Source organism: Gastrolobium bilobum, unplaced genomic scaffold, assembly GCF_033153095.1.
Source record: "Gastrolobium bilobum isolate Gb01-03AN ecotype WA unplaced genomic scaffold, APGP_CSIRO_Gbil_v1 utg57764, whole genome shotgun sequence".
In the NCBI taxonomy this organism is placed as follows: domain Eukaryota; kingdom Viridiplantae; phylum Streptophyta; class Magnoliopsida; order Fabales; family Fabaceae; genus Gastrolobium; species Gastrolobium bilobum.
In genome coordinates this window covers 42,585-59,725 of record NW_026895902.1, presented here as the reverse complement: position 1 = coordinate 59,725, position 17,141 = coordinate 42,585, and the positions used below count along the sequence as shown (strand labels likewise).

Genomic DNA, 17,141 nt, shown 5'->3' with positions numbered 1-17,141 from the left:
TACTTGATGAAAGACAAGTCTGAAGTACCAGAGATATTTATTCGGTTTCATCACATGGTTGAGACTCAGTTTGGTAAGGGTATTAAAAGACTCAGATCTGATAATGGTACTGAGTACGTCAATCGACACCTGTCACAATTCATTTCAGACAGAGGTATGATTCATGAGCTCACATGTGTTGATATCCCTCAACAAAATGGGGTTGCTGAAAGGAAAAATCGTCATCTTCTTGAAGTTGCTAGAGCACTACTTTTTCAGACATCTGTTCCTAGTTCTTATTGGGGAGAAGCAGTATTAGCTGCAACTTTTTTGATCAACCGTTTACCTTCACGGGTCCTTAACAATATCAGTCCTATTCATTCCATGACTTCCTTCTTTCCTTCTGTTCCCATATTGCAGAGCCTTCCACCAAGAGTGTTTGGATGTGTTGCCTTTGTCCATGTTCATAAACAACATCGGAGTAAGTTGGATCCTAGGGCTCTTAAGTGTGTCTTCCTTGGTTATAACCCTTATAAAAAAGGGTACAAGTGTTATCATCTACCAAGTCGGAAATTTTTTGTTTCTATGGATGTCACCTTTCAAGAATCTGAATCTTATTTCCTGGGTCTTCATCGTCAGGGGGAGAATAGTTCTTCAGAAGACTCGTCCCCTTCCTTCTTTGAGTCTGGATCAATCTTCTCTCTTCCTAGTGTGTCTGCTCCTGGTGTGTCAGAACCTTCAAATACACCTGAGATACAACCCATACTGTCTCACCAGCAACCTCAATCGTCTGAACCACTGGTAAGTCCTGAATCTCCTATTTCTTCTGAGTCTCCTGAATCTCCTGTTTCTGATTCTAATATTATTTCCTCTCATGATTTGTCTATTTCTTCTGATATCTCTAATGACTTACCCATTGCTTCTACTTCTGATGACTTACCTATTGCTCTTAGAAAAGGAAAAAGATCTTGTCACAAGAAAACTTGCTCCTCATGTCCCTCTTGTACTCAATACCCTATCTCCCACTTTGTTTCCTCTGCTAATCTTTCTGTGCAGCACAAAAGCTTTGTTTCAGCACTAGATTCTATTACAATCCCAAAATCAGTACATAAAGCCTTGAAAGATAGGAATTGGGCTCAAGCCATGCAAGAGGAGATGAATGCTTTGGAGAAAAATAAAACATGGGAGGTTATTGATAGACCCAACGGAAAGAAAGCAGTAGGGTGCAGATGGGTTTATGCCCTGAAATATAATTCTGATGGCACTCTTGAGAGATATAAGGCTCGATTAGTGGCCAAAGGTTACACTCAAACCTATGGCATTGATTATGAAGAAACCTTTGCTCCAGTTGCAAAGATGAATACAGTGAGAATCTTGTTATCCCTTGCTGCCCATTACAATTGGGATATAAATCAATTTGATGTGAAAAATGATTTCCTCAATGGTGAGTTAGAAGAAGAAGTCTACATGGAAATCCCGCCTGGTTTTGATTCTGTGAAGGGGGAAAATAAAGTTTGTAGATTAAAAAATGCCTTGTATGGATTGAAGCAGTCACCTCGTGCTTGGTTTGGAAGATTTACTAAGGTTATGATGACCTCAGGATACAGACAGAGCCAAGGAGATCATACTCTTTTCTTCAAGCACTCCCAAAATGGGAAGCTTACTGTGCTCCTTGTATATGTTGATGATATTATTATCACAGGTGATGATTTTGTGGAGAGACAGATTCTGCAAACACGGCTTGCCTTTGAGTTTGAAATCAAAGACCTTGGGAAACTGAGATATTTCCTAGGGATAGAAGTAGCTCATTCAAGCAAAGGAATTTTTATCAGCCAGAGAAAATATGTTCTTGATCTTCTCAAAGAAGCAGGAAAGCTCGGGTGTAAACCCTCTAATACTCCTATTGAGCAGAATCACAAGATGGGCTATGAAGAAGAGAGTCCTCCAGTTGATAAAGGACAATATCAACGGCTAGTTGGGAAATTGATATATCTGGCCCATACTAGACCAGACCTAGCTTATGTTGTTAGTGTTGTCAGTCAGTTTATGCACGATCCAAAGGAAAAACACATGCAGGCAGTAGAGAGAATTCTTCAGTATCTTAAAGGTACTCCTGGTAAAGGATTGTTATTCCGACGTGATGGCAATCTATCTTTAGAAGTCTACACAGATGCTGATTATGCTGGATCCGTGACTGACCGTCGTTCTACCACTGGTTATTGCATGTTTCTTTGCGGTAACTTGGTGACATGGAGAAGTAAGAAACAAGATGTGGTTGCCAGATCAAGTGCAGAAGCTGAATTTCGAGCTATGGCTCAAGGCATTTGTGAGTTACTGTGGCTGAAAATTGTACTTGATGATCTCAAAATAAAATGTGAGGGACCTATGAAGCTGCTATGTGATAATAAGTCCGCTATTTGTATAGCTCATAATCCAGTTCAACATGATCGGACTAAACATATTGAGGTCGACCGCCATTTCATCAAAGAGAAACTTGATAGCAGGTTGATTACCACTTCATACATTCCCACTGGGCGTCAATTAGCTGATCTATTAACAAAGGGGCTTCCTTCAGACAGATTTCAAGAACTTACTAGCAAGCTGGGAATGATAAATACCTATTCCTCAGCTTGAGGGGGAGTGTTGTAAATAATATTGATTATTTAGTTTTTATTTAGTCATTTATTGTTGTATTGGGCCAAGCCCTTTGTTGTATTGGGCCAAAAAAGTAGGTCAAATATTCTCTATAAATAGAGAACCCTTTGTACACATTATTTACAATTCTATAATATATTAGCATACCCTTTTTCAAGTAGTGTTTACCTTTTCTTTAGTACAATGTACTTATTTGTTTTCTACATTGTTATAATGGATGAAGAATGCACATTTTATTATCTTCTTGCATGGATGATGTATCTCCACATCTTACAAAAAGGGTCCTAACTATTAAAATTGAATAAACCTATTGCTAAATTGAGCCATATGAATTGAACTAAGATATGCATCATATTTTTGAAACCCTTCACCGCATTATTAAATATCATTAATTAGATAAATTAAGTATATGATTAATGCTTAGTTGATTATAATTAAATTTTATTTTTTATTCATAATTAAATGATTAAATAAATATTAAAATAATAAAAAATATCAAAATCTTGTCAAATGCATTTTTAGTGCAAACAAGCACAACACAAATGGTATCATATATAGTAAATTTTGTATTATTTTGTCCAATACACATATCAAGTAATATACAAGTACAATACAAAATTGTTTGTATTGTCCATCAACTACTAAACAACATACAAAATAGCTGTTCTATGTTGTTTTCCTTGTCCTGTATCTCAGTGTATATCATTTAACATTAATCAATGAATTCATTTTTAAAGACATAAAATAAAATAAAAATTCACTTTTTTATTCAACATACTAAAAGAAATTGGAATTGTATCAGCACCAACCTTTAGTTCGTAAGATTGAAGTAATATGTTAAAAGTTTAATTTCTTACTAAGCATACAGCGCAAAATATAAAAATAAGTCAAAATTAAGTTTCATCGTTTATAAAAAAAGTCGTCGAGCTTTTGTTTCAGATCATTTGAAAATTGGATAAATTAAAGATCAAGCTTGATCAGTTTCATTGATATGCAAAAATTTACGACTTAGTAAAGATTTGAAAGAACAACTTTTTTGTCTAGAAGTGTTTTTCGAAAACAAATAAATTAATACGAATGAATTTTGTTCAAATTTTGTTCAAATAATGCATTACTTTAAAGAATTATTTAATAAAATATTATAAACAAAAAAAAATTATAAAATAATTTCCCACAAAAAACTTGCTGTTTAATTTAATGTTAAAAGTTTGGCTGCTCCACGTGAAAAGGAGGTTCCGTATATTCTCGAAATGAACAGATTATTACCATGCAAGAATTAATCTTAAATAAGAAATAATTAATCTGTGCCTAAAAGAATTGAGGCTGGAGAAAATTTAAAGAGCTAGAGACAAAATATATGAAAGCAGAAACATAAAAAAGAAAAAGAAAAAAATCATCACATTGTAAAATCTTGGCTCCTTCAATTTTCTATACACATCATTTGTTCAATATTGAAAAAGAAAAAGAAACCAAAATTCATTGCTATTCTATTATTCTATTCTATTGGTGTTCCATTGTAAAAAGAATGAGAGTGCATGCAGAATATAATAGCAGAACTAAAAGACTGATCAGGTGTGGGTCACTTGAACAAACAATATATGATAAAGCAACAGAAGGCTTTCAAGAAACACCAAATCAAGATATCGCTAATCTCAGGAAGCGTTAAGGGAGTTGGACGACGCTCTACAAAGAAGAGATCTTGAAAAGCGAAACATACGAAGAAGATGAAGAGTGCCACCTTGAGGCAAGTGCAGTTGCCGTTGGAAGTGCTCCACCCCAGTACTGTGTCTCCGCCATGAGGCATGAACGCCGTCGTCGAGGAAGAGGGAGAGGGGAGGATAGCTTTGTTATTCAGCGGCGCACCATCGATTATGTTATTCAGTTGTTGCGTTGTTGCTGGCGGCATTGGTGGTGGTGGTGCTGGGTTGGCGGTGGCGGTGATTGTGAGCATTGTGAGGGAGAAGATGAGAAGGAGAAGGAGGCGAGTGGAATTGATGTTTTCCATCACAGAGAGAGAGAGAGAGAGAGAGAGAGAGAGAGAGAGAGGTTAGAGAAAGAGAGGGTTTGGTTTGTGTTGTTGAGTTTCTTGCTTTAGAAAGAAAGAATGAAGAAGGTGGAGGATTTCTTGGGTTTTATTATTTATTTGGTGTTTTCTTTTCATTTTCTGTTTATATTTCCCGCCATGCATGCATTGTCAACTAATTAAGTCATGTTATTATCTCAAATTGGAGTGAGGATATTCTAACTATAAAAAAATTTCACTACTAACTTATTACCCATTACATCACAATTGGATTAAAGAGAGAGAATGTTAAAAAGTTTTTGAAGAGAGAGAAAATATTAATCTAATGGTTATTGGATATGTAGTAAGTTGGTAATAGAAAATTTTGGTAGTGAGAGTATCTCTCCTCCTGAAATTGGAAGGCCTACTTTTTCAATCACATCATTTACTCATATATATCTTTTTGGCAAAAGATACTCGCCTCTGAATTCAGATAATCACAATAGTATCCACGACTTTTTTTTTTTTTTAAATGAAAAAGTTTAAGTGAGAGTAGATATCGGTATCTCATTAGGATTCGAGAAGACCCCCAACCTCTTTGAGAATTTCTTGGAGAGATTATATATCGCCTACAAACAAAGTCCTTACATTTGTAAACGAGGTTCGAATCCATTCTCTTGTGGGGTATAGATTAAATTAGCCAACTATGTCCACTTAAATATTTAATGAAGGACATCTTCCGTCATTAGGGGGAGAAAACCAGAAGTTTAATGAATCTCGAAAAATTATTTTGAACGAAAAAAAAAACCAAATAAATTATTTAGGTCCACATACAAGCATAATTGAACTTGAAGTTCAAAAATATCATTAACTTGCTAACTTTAGCAAGATATATCCTTTGTTTGTACAATTTTTGTACAACATGATACTTCTATTTACCATTTTTTATACAATGTAAGCTAAGCATCAAATTTATTAGAGATTGACTAGAAAACAAAATCAATTTTATCATGTTTAAATCTATTTTTTATCCAATTTTCAAATCCTAATTCAATTACTATATCTTATTTATTTAATCTTTATATATTGTTAATTTAATAGACATCAAATATATATTTGGGTTATGTTTTCTTATGTTGTAAGAAAATGATTATCTCATGTTATATAAATAAAATTACAAGTGAGACTCACATGTAAGAGTAGAGAGAAAAAATAGATGTGGGACCCACCTCTACTTTATGTGTGTAGGAAACTTATTTATCTTATGCAACATAAGATAAATATAACCCAATATATTTTTAGGTTGATTGAAAAACTAAATCATTTTACTGGAAAAAAGTCAACTTTGTATTGTTTAAGGAATTAACATTTCTCTTCAAATATGAGATGAAGTTATTAACTACAACCCCAAAACGACATTGGAAAAAATCATGCAATATATTTTAGTAAAATTCATGTTGCAAGAGGAAAATGAAATTTCTAAAATATTATATATTTTTTCTATACTCTAAAATAATGTCATTTTACTTCTTCTATATTTTTTAATATATTTTATAATTTTATATCTTTTAAATTAATTCAAATAACATTACTTTTTAATAAATTTAAGGGGGAAATATATACCAACAATACCACGAGAATATTATATGACCAATATTAGTAATTGGTTTTAATAGCAAAAGGACACTCAGGAATGAAATTTAAGTCCCTCCCCTCCACTCTACCGAAAAAAAAGTCCCTCCCCTCCATAGCACAGTTAGTATTGAAGCCAGCTCGAGTTCAAATTTGCAACTATATATTTTCTTTTTCTTTTTTATATATATATCGGTTCATCAATTATTCAATTAGTTAGATTCAAGTTGTGCAGGACTAGGCCGCAAAACTTCCTGTACCAAGTTTTTAACACAACTATATATCTTATAAGTTTTAAAATCAAATTATGTAACTTAAACTATTTGTTTATACTTGTAAAATATTCTACATAACTAATTGAACTCAAATTAAACGTATCGATCTTGAACCCCAAATATTCAAGCTCGGTATGATTATATAAGCAAGTGTTTAAAATATTGCAACAAGTTATTACTACACTTATTCGAGCTGAACCTGCATCTGTCGAGCTTTCAATTTTTCCCTTGCACTAACAGCAGCTCAACGATAAAAGCTTAATCAGGGTTCTTTTGGAACTGGTTATGCTAAAACCAATCCAATTCTGGTCACCAAAGAGAAAAGCATCAATCATAGAGACACCACAAGCATTTATATCCATCAGTTTGAATAATTAATCCAATGGAGCATAAGACAAATTACAGAGAACTGTCAATCTTAAAAAACAAACAGAAATTTTACACATACGATTTATGCAATGAATATAATGTTTTTGCAACAACTCTCCTCTTTTATCCATGCTTGAGATGAGCTATGTAAAATTTTGCAACAAAGCACAACATAGGAAGAGTTTCAAATAAAATACTTCGAGTTACCAAAATTAAAACATCACAAGATTCGCATTCATTGCCTTCTTCAACTTTCGTCTAATTAGCTTCCAAGTGCTTAGACTATTAGTCCAAAACTAGCTTGATAATAAAATTTTAAATTATGATCTTATTGAGCTTGGTATAGATTTCCTCAACTCACTGAGTAAGTACATTTTAAGGTTATACTTATTTCACAATCATATTTGAAAAACTAGGGATTTAGTGATGAGACAGAGAGAAACACATTTCAATTATTACTCATAATGGTTCAATACATAAGCTGATCCTATAGCTTTGTTTTCAATAATATTACAATTACATAAAGACACAAACACAGTTTATCTAGGGTGTACTACTAGTAATATTCAATAGGATAATGCCATAGATGCCATAGCTATGCGGGACTTCTGACATTCAGTCCATTAGTTCTGAAATCAAAACAACGGAGGATATCACACATCCACATTTGGCTCATAACTCGGTTTAATCAGGTGTCCAGAGATAGAAACATTTGTTTAACATATAAAATTGTTTTGGGCTAGAGCATATACTTAGAGTTAAGTCCATTAGCTGTCTTACTTCATCATAAAATCTTAAGTCCTTCTGTTAATTTTATGTTTGAACTAAAATCGAACCCTATCACCTCTGAACACAAAAAATTCAAGCTGGGTTCGGTTATGTAATCAAGTCTTCTAAAAATATTGGAACAAGGTATTATTACCACACTTCAAATTCCAGCGGAACCGAGCATTTATTACCAACAGATTATTACCGTGCAAGAATCTCAGAAAGAAACAATTAATATGGAGGAATTTTAGAGAGAGAAAAAATAGAATTTTTTTTTTGTCTGTACAGAGAGGTTGGGTAGTGTAGTTGAGTTTCTTGCTTTAGAAAGAAAGAAATAGAGGTTTCTTGGGTTTTATTATTTGTGAACAGAGAGGTTGGGTGTGAATGAATGAATGAATGATGGTAACTAAGAGGAAGGGTTTTCTTTCTTTTTTGTTGCTCAACTTGTTGAATAAGAGCGCAGTAGAAATATCAAAGATGTGTTTTTTAAAATATTTTTTAAGATAATGATTTATATGAAAAAACGTTAAAATAAATGTGAAATGGTATAAAATATATTTTGATACAAGATATGAGTGTTTTTTTCCAAGTTATAAGATAATCAGAAACAAAAGAGTTAAACGTTAATATCAAAATGTAAAAAAAAAAACTCTTGCGGAAGACTTACTTAAACCATTTTTATAACTTACATCATTTATTATAAGTGACCAAGGAGTTCCCATAAACTCACTTAGCCAATTTCCAACTTAACGTTTTTACCAATTCGAACATGTTTCACTCTAAATTTTTCTGCGACCAAACCGATCGCAACCAACCCTTCTTCTAAGATTATATTTTTGAATTACTTAATTCCCTTTTTAACAAGTTATCATACGCTCAATTCGGAGCTCATTTGCTCCGGTTATCGCCGTTTGAAGTTGGATAAGCAATTAGCCCAAACAACCCCAAAAACAGCTCCAAACCACTCACATTGCTCGAATTACTGCACTCAATCGACTCAACCATTTGCTCTCAAATTTTTATCCTACAAACTAGACATCTCAAGCTTTATTTTTATATATCACACGCTTAATTTGACGGAGAAAAGAAGCGGGAATTAATTTCCCAAATCCGGTCCAGAATCTGCCTCAGGTGCAGGGGCACATGGGCAGTCGGTGTTTCTCTATTTTTTTCAGGCCGAAGATCAACCCAGAATTTCCTCAAATTTTGACACAAGGTAGAGGACATCTCAACCTTCAAAATGGCGTATGGCACGTCCCTAGGAGACCTCTATGGAGGGAGATATGCTCTCCCGAAGTTCGCCTAAAATCTGCCAATTCTACAGAAAATTCGCCAGAGTTTCCTTTGTTTTTCCAATAATCCCAAATTTGTAAAAGATCATTTAAACCTCAAATGTACCTAATAAACATATGATAATACAATAATAATCCAATGGGTGGCACACACAAGGACCAACAACGCCTTGGGGCACTTACAACCCAATCCAGTTTATAGTTATTAAACATAGAGTCCATATTAATCATTCTTAAGTAGTTGCAATCACTAACACCTTTTTCATGCATATTTCCATCATACATATTATCATAACCTAAAATAGGCCTAAGGCCCTTCCATCATAATTAGACATGCATCAATACTATTACAATATGGCTTTACAAATTACAACTTGAAACTAAAACTTTAAATTACATTCTTCTAAAATTTCAACTTAATTTAAAAGACAACATAACCAAATACATCACTACTAGACTTAGGCAAAATGGCATGAACAAGATGCTAATGAAGCTACTAATAAATACAAATGACATGTTCATGCCCTAAGTCTAGGCTAGGCCACACGGCCAACAAAATGCTAAATAAGAAGCGCTCCACCGCTCACTCTGCGGGCCTCTTGCCCGAGGCTCCTGCTCCACTGCTACCTCCTGAAATAAATGCCCCGAGACGGGGTGAGATATACGAATATATCTCAGTAACCAAGAGGTTCTGGAGAAAACTCCACCCAATGGTTCACTTCGATGCATATCAATAGAATACAACAACCACTTTGAAAACGGGATATAGCAAGGGATTTAGAGAATGGGGAATATAAAGAAAACAAAATACGACGATACGGGATGGTAACCCCAATTCCACGTACGCCCTCGGCATATATAAGCCTATGGGTATCATCCAAGGTGTGTTCACAGAAACCACAACCATGATGCCCAAACCAACCAAAACGCCAAAGACATTCCTAGTGTGCTCCTACCCGGATCACACACCATGACACGCAGTCAACTGGAACTCCCTCCTGGAGACCTATCAAGCGGAAGTCCGAAAATGCCTGAAGGCTAATAAAACTGTCTATTGGCCAGAGACTCGGTACCTAAGTACCCATTGCAATAATGCATGCATGCTCATGTGTTCTATACTATTCATACACACTTCCTAGCGTTGCCATCAACTGGCAAGCTGGAACAGAAAAGGGGAACAAGCCCCAGTACCAAGAGGTTACCTTAAATCGTGCTTCCACAAGCTCCGCAGCAGCTTATCCCTCAACTCGGTACACAGCGGAATGCCTACACAGAGGACATTCCCAATCACTCTCAGTTCAACCAATACATGTTAATTTATAATTACACATGCAATGAACCAATTTCTTACCTCAATCCACTTGGTCCCGGACCAAGGGCAACTCACTGATTCAAGATTCGGGATTCAGGTCGACGTACGGCAACCTATACAATAACGTACATCCATCAGTACTCGTCAAATAGTATCAAAACGCAAAATCACAAAATCCTCCCCATCCTCCCTTGATGGTTCAGCCATTGTAGTGTAAATGTGAGATTTATTTTTCTAAATTTTCTTTCTCATTTTGTTACGTCTCATTAGGTTGTCAATAGGCCAGTTCAAGTGCCGGTTCGTCATTTTCGCGTCGAATTACATCAAAACGCGAAAATCGCCAAATCACCCCTTTTCCCCTTGGAGGTTCGGCCATGTAGGTGTAAATTTGAGATTTATTTTCCTAAATTTTCTTTCTCATTTTATAACACTCCCTTAGGTTGTTTAGAGGCTAGTTCAATCGTCGTTTTTCCGTTTTTCGACATTTACGCATCGTTTTGCGAAATATTTCATTCTGGGCTCATTTAGGTCTCTAACACAATTCATTTTTTTCCATTGATTCAAACACTCTCCAAGCACAACACAACCCATCTAAGCACCATATAACTACACAAATCATCATCCAAATCATTTTTCAACATCAATTCCTCAATCTTTCCTCAAAGAATCGAATTTTACCGTATGGCATTCCAAGGAATTTTCATACAACTTTAATCATTCCAACCATCACAACCTATTATATCATCATACCATCATGCCACCATTCATCAAACAAGTCTCAACACCAAAATTCACAAATTCCAAAATCATGATCATCAATTTTTCTAAGTTAAAAATCATCACATTTCACTTAAAATTTTCATTGCATTTCTAGCATTACTACATCATCTTAAGGCATTATCATCTAATACACATTTTCAAATTGAGCTCTCTAACACAACACATCATCAAATCAAGCTTTAGGTTTCCAAAAATTCAATCACAATTAAACCATGTAAATGGGATGAAAACATACTCACAACAAAGGCTAGAAGCTAACCCAAGACTTCTCCAAGCAATGGAAGATCAAAAAGCTCCATGGACAACCATTTTTTTTCCAAAATTTCGTGGCTGTAAATGGCCAATATCTCCCCAAATACACGGTTTCAAGGCTCAAGAGTGGTACCAATGTGTTTAGAAGGTTGTTTCCAACAAATTTCAACACAAAAATCACTTGATTTGGTTAAGAAATGATCAAGTTATGGTGAAAAGAAAATTTGAATGCAAATGGGGTTTTCGGGGGAGGGGGCTGCGGGTTTCATGAAGAAGAAGGGAGGAAAGTGATGCATGAATAGTGCCAAGCACATGTGGCTTAAGTCACTCAAGTGGGGTGGGTCCCACCGCCACCTCACGCGATTTAAAACTAATTCGAATTTTCCTCCGATTCCACTAAACGTCCGTAAATTCACAACCTATTTAGAAACTCAAATTTTTAACATTAACTATTCCCCTTTAATTAGGCTTGATCAGATGAATTAAGAGTCCTCCATTCGTTCGGAGAAAACACTGTTTTAAGCTATTACGCGCGCCATTGGCACGCTTCCCCAAACTGTCTTAATTTCATCGAATATTATAAGAAATCATATTTCCTAACTCATTAGACCATTTTTAACTCATATTTGAAACCTAGAGCTCAAAATTCAACTGGCACGTTTTACGGTGCAATCGTAACGCGGTATTTTTACCCGCGAAAAACACTATTCACTGATTTTTCTGAAACTTGCCTATCCACTCAATTTTTCATTCTGAACCCATTTCAGGGTTATTTTTACCATCTGAGACCTTCTACTCAATTTTTATCTTCCGAGGGTTGCGTGTTGGCTAATTACCGTTTTGCCCTTTCTTTGTATTTTGGCCTAATCTTTAGGATTTTCACTAATTCATCACTTGATTGCTCACTTAACATTTTAATTACTTGATTTAAAATTGTGAGGTGTTATATTTTCACTAGAGACCAAAATTTGAGCATGCTCTACCAAATTCTCTTACGGATTCATTATGGCACAAAAGATGTTGGCACTTCAATCTCTGTTGCTTAAATTTTATGCATGATAAAGACTTGATGAAGAATGTGTATACTGTTCAAAATACTAACTGTGTTTGTATATATGTTCTACCAACTTCAGAAATTGATAAATATACATCTGAGAGATTTTATATATTTCTTTGGGGAATAAAATTTCTGCTGTAACTTTAGATAGATGTATCTACTGTGCACCTAAACGACACTGTTTCGTCTATTTTTTTTCTAATTTAAACGAATTACTTGTCGTGCTTCCGTCTTCGTTCACCTTCTCGGTTTCTTCATAAACTATAGTCATCGCATCGCTATTTTTTCTTGCACTTCCTTACATATCGTGCTTCCGTTTTCTTTGCAACAATGGCGTCCCTGCAGAATTCTCCTACACTCCACCAAACCATCTTTCGCAACTCTTTTCCCCAGGTACTCTCTTATGCTTTAATTTGGTAATTTGATTCATTTTTCTCTGTTTCTGACATGTGCCATTGTTACAGAAGCATGGTACTTTTCATTCATCTAGAAAGGAAGGCTTTTCGTTCATTATCAAAGCAGCCCAAGAACCTTCATCTTCTTCAACTGGGTTGCTTTCTCAAGGTTTGTGATTTTTTTTTCGTGGTCTCTTGAGCTTGAATTCACAACTATCATTATCTTATAAGAAGTTATGCGTATAAGACCCTGCGCAGGTAAAGATCATGAAGCATTTTGTCTTTTGTTTTTTTCCTGCTATTGAACTGGCCTCGTTTAAGCGGCCTTTATGAGAACATTTGGTAAGGTCATTAAAGTTGTATGTAGAAAATTGATTGGAGTAGGTAAATGAAGAATTGCTTTCCATGTAAACAACTAAGGGAATTTTATTTATTCTGCTGTCAATATTCTGTAATATATATTCATAGCAGTTGTCCTTATAAGGTTTGAAGTTTTGGAATTGAATATGTTAACTGCACGTACTTTGATGCAGATTCAATGGTAGTCTGTAGCAGAATGTAATATGACCCCTTTTTCAAAAAACAAAACATGACCCTTCTTCCCCTTTTCTCTATTGTACTCTCAGATAATTTCATCAGCCTCTGAAACAGACATTTGTTCCATTGCCAAATGGCAAATACCTTGGTTCTATCACGTGCAATTCTGATGGTTGAACATATATTAAAAGTCATAAATTTAAATCCTTTTAAATTTGATAACAGAAAGTACATACTATACATAGTACAACTGTAATCTGAGCATACACCTACTTTATGTAGCTAGTATCCTCCTTTTTCCACCGCTTCCCATTTCTGATACATGAGAACTAACCTTTTTTCCAAATTGGTTGAAATTTCAGAGGCCATCTTCATTTTTTTTTGGTTTAGCTTGCAGAAAGGACATCTTCATTTTCTTTGAGGAAGCTTATGTGATCAGAGAGGTCCTCATTGCAACTTCAGTCAAATATAAGACTTGTTTCTGGTATCAGCTACTAATACCCAACCAGTATAAGCAAACAAAGGACATCAAAATTTTATAACTTATTTTAGGATATTAGATTGGACTTATTCTGTGATTGGGTTACTATTCTGTTTTTAGTAGGAACTTTGGAATTTGACTCATGATTTTGAGTTTTTGTAATATGAATGCATGACTATATCTATTATATTTTAAAGTTTGATTTTTGTGTTCAAATTCATATATAATTTGTTGTTGGGCGTACTTTTGGTGCATTTATCGCATTCATATTTTCTATTTGCTACAGCTTGATCTCTTTGACATTAAACTGTTTTGTTTGTACCAAACCCATTGGCAATATTTGGATTGTAATATCCATGATTACTTTTAGTGAGGCTGCTAATTTTAACAAATTTAGCATTCTTACATATTTTTCAGGATAATCCTTTTAGGCCCAAGCTAAAAAATAGCAATGCACTTGAGTCTTTTGGCAGTCTGAGAAGTAAAAAGGTATGTAGTATGGTCTGCCATGTTGAGTATGCTTAATGCTTTGACGATCCATGAATATTCGGATCAAATAGGAACCACTTGTTTGAAATTTTGATGGAATTAACATTTGAACACCTGTATTTTAATTTTTTCTAGGTATTTTCTACTGACCCTCTTCCCCTCCCCTCCCTCGTTTCTCAAAATAGATAAACTTCTTTAGTATGAGTGTTCAAAATAACAAGCAATCAATACTTATCTTGATGACCATGTGGTGAGTCTAACTTGAATAATCTGATTCCCATCCTATTCAAAGCATAATGGTATACTCAGATGAAGTCAATGACTAAATTAAGTTTTTTAAACAAATTTCTTATAGTATAGAAGAAAAGAATGTTTTGAAAGTTAGTGAATAACTATTATATAAATAGGGGCGAGAGAGAGAGAGATTTGATTTTTGTCTATTCTTTTTTCGTATGTTGATTATTGTTGTCATGTTGCAGACATCAGCTAGATGGGATCCAGTTGAAGCATGTCGGCCTATTATTGATGAAGCCCCTGTGTTTTATCCGACTGTTGAAGTACTTGTTATTATTACCATCCTCATATTGTTGCTTTTGTGGTAGTCATATTGTATTTTGAGTAAATCTGGTTTCTTATTTTTACTCTTCTTATTTAGGAGTTTGAAGATACACTCAGTTACATAGCAAAGATACGTCCCCATGCTGAACCCTATGGCATATGTAGGATTGTCCCTCCACCTTGCTGGGTTCCACCTTGCCCTCTTAAGGAGAAGGATCTATGGGAAAATGCATAATTTCCCACCCGTACTCACTATTTAGATTTACTTCAAAATAGGGAACCTATGAGGAAAAAAAGTAGGGGAAAAAAACGAAAACGTAGAAAGCACTCCAAAACAGGCGCATGCAGAGTCTTGCCAATTCAGCTTCTGGAGCTAATAATGCTTCTGAATCTGATGAGAAATTTGGATTTCAATCAGGGTTGGACTTCACGCTTAAAGACTTTCAGCAATATGCTAATTTTTTAAAGGAATGCTACTTTGGTTTGAAAGATACCAATGAAGATGGAAAACTTAGTGATTGTAACCACCAAAAGAGAGGGGAGCCCTCTGAGGTGGAAATTGAAGGTGAATACTGGCGAATAATTGAGCAACCAACTGATGAGGTTGAGGTATTAATCATCTCTTTTTGACAACTATGTTGGTCTTTACTGTCACATAATTTTGCAATAGTATACATATGATTCTGTGATATTGTAGGTGTATTATGGAGCTGACTTGGAAACTGGAGCACTTGGAAGTGGTTTTCCTAAGACATCATCCTTAACTAAGAGTGATTCAGATCAGTATGCCCTGTCTGGATGGAATCTAAATAACTTCCCGCGACGGCCAGGTTCTGTACTTAGTTTTGAAGGAAGCGACATCTCAGGAGTTCTAGTGCCATGGCTGTATGTTGGCATGTGCTTTTCGTCATTTTGCTGGGTAAGTGGTTAGAATTACTTTTTTCCATGTCAAAGGAAAAGTTTAAGACTGACATGGAATATTACCAATTTTCATTTTGCCTCAATTCTTTGTATGTATCTCTTTGTAGAGTGTTATATGAGTTTAAGTTAAGTTTCATGAAAGTTGGGTTGAAACTTTTAACATTCGTTGTTTAAAAAAAAAACAATTCCCCGTTAAACCCGACTAGCGAGTGTGGGGTGGAGGAAATTCTTGTACGCAGTCTTACCCTTGCATAATTGTATAGAGGCTGTTTCCTGGATTCGAACCCATGACCTTTCAGTCACGAAAGAACATGACACAATAAATATCTAGAAGTAACCGAGATTATAGAGGGGATGATTGGTTCATGATATAGTATTAGATCCTTTAAAACCAAGTGGTCTTGAATTCAATCCTTATTGAGTCCATTCTTCTATTAAAAAATGAAATTTAGTACAAGGTAGGTGGGCCGGTCAATTATCCATGCTTCAACCCGAAATGGTTTTTGTGTGAGGAGACATGTTAGAAATGTAATATAAAACCATTCATGTGTCTTCGCAACTTAAGTTTTTGGGATAGTTGATTCATGACAATATGTCGTGGTCTTGAATTTTGCATTTCTTTCATTTCAAATACTAACATTTTCTCGAAAGATAACACACTGTCATTGGAACAGCATGTTGAGGATCATCACCTTTATTCGCATAATTATCTGCACTGGGGTGACCCAAAAGTATGGTATGGAGTACCTGGATGCCATGCTTCGGTTTTTGAAGATTCAATGAGGAAGAACTTGCCTGATTTATTTGAGGAACAACCAAATCTACTCAATGAACTGGTAGAATGCTACAACTTGTACTTTCCTTATTGCTTTCAATTTTTGACTAGTATTTTGAGTTATTGGTTGCTTTAGTGATACTTTGTTGTTTCCACATAGAGAATTCATGAATGCAATGAGATTTTTGTTGATGCAAAACATATATTCTATGGGTGCAGAGTGCTACGAATGCTCAACGCACTTATGGAAGTTAAGAAAACTATAATCATGATAACTTTTTGATCGGTTGAAGGTGTAATCAGTCTGGTGTAAGATCCCTTTATATGTATGAATGTAAAGTGGAAGCTATAGTAATTAGGTATTAAATTATATGTATTGGTTAATGCATGGCCAGAATGCTGTTGAGCTTTACAGTTTGCAATGCCGTAAGACATCATTGTCACACGACAAGCTGTTATTTGGATCAGCAAAGGAAGCTGTACGAACCCTTGCACAACTAGCTCTTTTTGGAAAGGAAACTCCAAAAAATTTGAATTGGAGAAGTGTGTGTGGGAAAGATGGAGTTCTTACAAAGGCAGTTAAGGTAATGATTCTCTCATTCTCTCCTCTTT

General features: G+C 35.0%; 1 pseudogene; it reads left to right on the top strand.

Moving 5' to 3' along the window:
- LOC133296757 (lysine-specific demethylase JMJ14-like) overlaps positions 1-17,141 on the top strand; it is a 30,714-nt pseudogene that overhangs the window by 12,894 nt on the left and 679 nt on the right.